The sequence below is a fragment of the Hordeum vulgare genome, chromosome 6H (genome assembly GCF_904849725.1).
Source record: "Hordeum vulgare subsp. vulgare chromosome 6H, MorexV3_pseudomolecules_assembly, whole genome shotgun sequence".
Lineage (NCBI taxonomy): Eukaryota > Viridiplantae > Streptophyta > Magnoliopsida > Poales > Poaceae > Hordeum > Hordeum vulgare.
The window spans coordinates 68,909,514-68,915,881 of NC_058523.1; positions in this window are offsets into that span (position 1 = coordinate 68,909,514).

Here is a 6,368-nt window from a genome sequence, read left to right on the forward strand (position 1 = left end):
GCCATAGTGTTCACAAGAGGCTTCTCTCATGATAGCAAATATTACGGTGGGTGAATGAATTACTGTCGAGCAATTGATAGAACCGCCAAAGTCATGACGATATCTAAGGCAATGATCATACATATAGGCATCACGTCCGGGACAAGTAGACGGATACTTTATGCATCTACTACTATTACTCCACACATCGACCGCTATCCAGCATGCATCTAGTGTATTGAGTTCAAGACAAATAGAGTAACGCCTTAAGCAATATGACATGATGTAGAGGGATAAATTCATGCAATAGATATAAACCCCATCTTTTTACCCTTGAAACCAACAACACGATGCGTGCCTCACTACCCCTTTTGTCACTGGATGAGGTCACCACACGGTATGAACCCAAAACCAAGCACTTCTCCTATTGCAAGAATCATAGATCAAGTTGGCCAAACAAAACCCACAACTCGAAGAGAATTACAAGGATATGAAATCATGCATATAAGAGATTAGAAGAAACTCAAATAAGATTCGTAGATAATCTGATCATAAATCCACAATTCATCGGATCTCGACAAACACACCACAAAAGAAGATTACATCAGATAGATCTCCATGAAGATCACGGAGAACTTTGTATTGAAGATCCAAGAGAGAGAAGAAGCTATCTAGGTACTAGCTATGGACCCGAAGGTCTATGGTGAACTACTCACGCATCATCTGAGAAGCAATGGTGTTGACGAAGAAGCCCTCCGTGTCCGAATCCCCCTCCGGCAGGGCACCAGAACTTGCCCGAAATGGGATCTTGCGGAGACAGAAGCTTGCGGCGGCGGAAAAGTATTTTCGTGGCTCTCTCCCGTGGTTTTGGATTTTTCGGGGATTTATAGGCGAAAGAAGTACGGCACAGGAGGCACAGGGGGCCCACAAGCCTGCTAGGCGCGCCCCCCAGGCCGCGGCTAGGGGGCTTGTGGCCTCCCCTGGTGCCCCCTGCCTTGGTTCTCAAGCTCCCTGCGTATCTTCTGTTCCGGAAAAAAATCTTTTCGGAGGTTTTATTCCGTTAGGACTCCGTTTAATATTCTCCTCTGAAAAGGGTCAAAAACATAGAAAAAACAGGAACTAACACTTGGCACTGAGTTAATAAGTTAGTCCCAAAAAAGATATAAAAGGCATACAAAACATCCAAAGTTTGACAAGATAATAGAATGGAACCATAAAAAATTATAGATACGTTGGAGACGTATCAAGCATCCCCAAGCTTAACTCCTGCTCGTCGTGGAGTAGGGAAGTGATAAAGAATGAATTTTTGATGTGGAATGCTACCTACCATATTTGTCCTTTGTAACTTATTTCATGTGACATGAATGTTCAAATCCGTAAGATTCGAAACAATAGTTTTCTATTGACATGAAAACAATAATACTTCAAGGAAACTAGCAAGGTAATCATGAACTTTCGAAATAACAAGGCCAAAGAAAGTTATCCCTACAAAATCATATCGTCTGGCTATGCTTCATCATCCCCACACAACGAATTTAAATCATGCACAACCCCGGTATTGGACACGTAATTGTTTTCGCACTCTTACTCTCTCAAACCTTTTTCAACTCTCACGCAATACATGAGCGTGAGCAATGGATATAGCACTTATAGGTGGAATAGAGTGTGGTGAAGGTTGTGAGGCAAAAAGGAGGAGATGGTCACATTGACTCGGCGTATCAAAGGGCTATGGAGATGCCCATCAATAGATATCAATGTGAAAGAGTAGGGATTACCATGCAATGGATGCACTTAGAGCTATAAGTGTGTGAAAGCTCAAAAGGAGAACTAGTGGGTGTGCATCCGACTTGCTTGCTCACGAAGACCTAGGGCAATTTTGAGGAAGCCCATCATTGGAATATACAAGCCAAGTTATATAATGAAGTTTCCCACTAGTATATGGTGGTGACAAAACAAGAGACTCCCAATCATGAAGAACATGGTGCTATTATGAAGCACAAGTGTGGAAAAAGATACTAGAATTGTCCCTTCTCTCTTTTTCTCTTTTTTTTTGTTTGGGCTCTTTGGCCTCTTTCCATATTTTTTTTGTGTGGGCAACTTTGGCCTATTTTTTTATTTCCTCACATGGGACAATGCTCTACTAATGATGATCATCAGACTTTCATTTACTCACAGCTCAATGCTTAGAACGATGATGACTCTATAGGAAATGCCTCCGGCAGTGTACCGGGATGTGCAACGATCTAGCTTGGCGCATGATGTTGAAACATCTCGCTAGCTATCTTATGATCATGCAATGGCAACATGTAAGTGACGGCCCAAGTCATGAGATGGAACGGTGGGAGTTGCATGGCAATATATGTTGGAATGGCTATGAAAAGGCCATCATAGGTAGGTATGGTGGCTGTTTTGAGGAAGATCTATGGTGGTTTCGTGTACCGGCGAAAGTTGCGCGGCCCTAGAGAGGCTATCAATGGTGGAAGGTGAAAGTGAATATATACCATGAACTCACATTACTCATGAAGAACTCACATACTTCTTGCGAAAGTTTTTATTAGTAATCAAAACAAAGTGTTAAACACATACTCCTGGGAGTAGGGTTGGTAGGTGTTAACCATCGTGCGATCCCGACCTCAACACAAAGAATGAAAATCAATAAATAAATTATGCTCAGACTACCTAACATAGCGGTTCACCATACGTGCATGTTACGGGAATCACTAACTTCAACACAAGTATTTCTAGATTCACAACACCCTACTAACATGTCTCTTAATATTACCAAATCCATGTCTCAAAACTAATTGAGCGGAATCAAACTTCTCTTTCTAATCAATGCACAATAATATGGAAGTTTTATTATGTCCTCTTTGGATGCCTATCATCTTTAGGACTACTTTCATAGCACAAGCCAACTACCTAGTTACTCAGAGAGAGCACTCTCAAAAAGATATAAGTGAAGACTGAGAGTTCTTATTTCTCCAAAATATGACACCGCCGTGCTCCGAAAGATCTAAGTGAAGCACTCAGAGCAAAGTTATCTAGCTCAAAATAAATAAGTGAAGCACATGTGAGCTAAATTCCCTAACTCAAAAGATATAATCGAAGATCAATGAGTATTCTGGCAAATTCACGATGAGGGCATGTCTCTCTCAAAAGGTGTGCAGCAAGGATGATTGTGACATAACAAAAAGAAAATACTCCTATAATACACGACGCTCCAAGAAAAACACATATTATATGGTGAATAAAAATATAGCTCCAAGTAATGTTACCGATGGATTGAAGACGAAAGAGGGGATGCCTTCCCGGGGCATCCCCAAGATTAGGCTTTTTGGTGTCCTTGAATTTGGCTTGGGATGCCTTGGGCATCCCCAAGCTTGAGCTGTTTCCACTCTTTATCCCTTTGTCCATGAGAATATCACCCAACACTTGAAAACTTCACAACACAAAACTTAAACAGAAACTCGTGATAACATTAGCACAAGAAAACAAGCTACCACCTCTTTAGGTACTGTAGCAAACTTGATTTCTATTTATATTGGTGTTAGATTACTGTATTATCACTTTTCCATGGCTAATACCCCCGATACTATCCATAGTTTAATCAAAATAAGCAATCAACACAACAAAAACACAATCTGTCAAAAACACACCAGTCTGTAGAAATCTGTATGTTTCGTATACTTCTGGTATCTCAAAAATTCTGAAAAATTATGAAAATTTGGGAAATTGGCATATAAACAAGCAGAAAAAATAATAAACTGAAAAGCTCTTTCTGGATAAAAATGAAAAATAATTTCGTGAGCGAAAAGTTTTTGTCTTTTTCCAGCATGATCAAACAACCATCACCAAAACTAGTCATAAATTTTTTACTTGGCTCAAACACAAAAAGAAACAAAAAACACAATCATAACAGAATTATGATGGTGTGGACACAACTAAACAGAAAGCAAAAAGCAAATATAAATTCATTGGGTTGCCTCCCAACAAGCGCTATTGTTTAACGTCCTTAGCTAGGCATAAGGCGATAGAATCACGTATCGTCGTCTTTGGTACTCAAACCATAAGTAGTCCTCATCATGGATTCATAAGGAAATCTTATTTTCTTTCTAGGAAAATGTTCTATGCCCTTCTTTAATGGAAATTGAAATCTAATATTCCCTTCCTTCCTATCGATGATAGCACCAATAGTCCTAAGGAAAGGTCTACCAAGAATGATAGGACATGTAGGATTGCAATAAATATCAAGCACAATGAAATCTACGAGTACATAGTTCCTATTTGAAATAATACGAACATCATTCATCCTTCCCATAGGTTTCTTAACAGTAGAATCCGCAAAATGCAAATTAAGAGAGCACTCATCAATCACATTGAAGCCTAGAACATCACATAAAGACTTTGGAATCGCGGAGACACTAGCACCCAAATCACAAAAAGCATTGCATTAATAGTTTTTGATCTTGATTTTGATAGTAGGTTCCCACTCATCATGAAGTTTACTAGGAATAGAAACTTCCAATTCAAGTTTCTCTTCAAGATATTTCATCATAGCATCGATGATATGATCGGTAAAGGCCTTGTTTTCTCTATAAGCGTGTAGAGAGTTTAGCATGGATTGCATCAAGGAAATACATTCAATCAAAGAGGAACTATAATAATTGAATTCCTTGAAATCCAAACTAGTAGTTTCATTACTACTCAAAGTTTTGATATCCTCTACTCCACTTTCAATGCTTTTAGCATCAAGATAGATGGATTACGAATCATTGGGGCATTTTTCAACCAAAGTGGATTCATATCCTACCCCATCATCATTAGGTTTGAAAATAGAAAACAAGGATTCAAGGGGAGTCACACCAAGCACTTTAATATCTTCGTGATTCTCATCACGAGGACACGCCTTTCTAAGCCATTCATGTCTAGCACAAATTTGGGTGGTTCTTTCTTTACTCTCATTCATGGAAACACGCATAGATTTCAAAGTTTCATCCATATTGATCTTGGGAGGAGCACATATAACTTTCAAAGCATCAATATCAAGAGACATTCTATCAACGCTCCTAGCCAAATCATCAATTTTGAGTAGTTTTTTTTCTATGGACGCATTGAAAATCTTTTGTGAGTTGATAAACAATTTAATATTACTCTCTAGATCAGAGGGTAATTTATTGTAATTTCCATGAGCATTGTTGTAGGAGTTGCCAAAGTTATTAGAGGGATTACTAGGTAACGGCCTAGGAATATAGTTTCCTCTAAAAGCTTTGTTGTTGCCAAAATTATTCCTACCAACAAAATTAACATCCAAGCTTTCATTGATACTCTCAATCAAGGAAGACAAGGGCATATCATTTGGATCTAAAGGAGCACCTTTACTAGCAAACAATTTCATTAACTCATCCATCTTAGCACTCAACGAGTTAATTTCTTACTATAGCGTGTACTTTTTTACTAGTAGGTCACCTTTTAGTGTGCCACTGAGAATAGTTTGTCATGATATTGTCTAGGAGTTTTGTGGCTTCTCCTAATGTGATTTCCATGAAGGTTACACCGGAGGGGGAGTCCAAGATATTTCTAGAACCAAAACTCAAACCAGCATAGAAGATTTGTATAATCATCAAAAGAATCAAGCCATGAGCGGGACAATTTCTAATCATCAATTTCATTCTCTCCCAAGAGTGTGCAACATTTTCATGATCAAGTTGCCTAAAAATCATGATATCATTATGGAGAGACATAATCTTAGCCGGCGGAAAATACTTGGATATATAAGCATCTTTGCAATTGTTCCAAGAATCGATACTTTTTTTGGGTGAAGATGAAAACAAAGTTTTTGCTCGATCTCGCAACGAGAACGGAAATAGCTTCAATTTAATCACATCATTATCCACATCTTTCTTCTTTTGCATATCGCATAACTCAATGAAGGTATTAAGATGGGATGCGGCATCTTCACTAGGAAGGCCGGAGAATTGCTCTTTCATAACAAGATTCAGCAAAGCAACTTTGATTTCATATGATTCCGCACTAGTGGCGGGAACAATCGGAGTACTAATAAAATCATTATTATTAGTATTCGAGAAGTCACAAAGTTTGGTGTTTTCAGTAATGGTGACTTCAGCAAATAGATAAGCACACAAGCGAACAGAAAGCAAGCGAAAGAAAAGGGCGAATGAAAAAGGCAAATATTTTTGTAAATTTTTGTTTTCCAGAAGTGGGGGAGAGGAAAACGAGAGGAAAAAAAGTAAATGCAAGAGATGAGTTTGCAACGGTTACTTGGATAAGCTTCACTTGATGGTTCTCGGCAACGGCGCCAGAAATTGGCACGTTGACGGGAGACTATTCTTGACTTGATCCTCCCCGGCAACAGCGCCAGAAATTCTTCT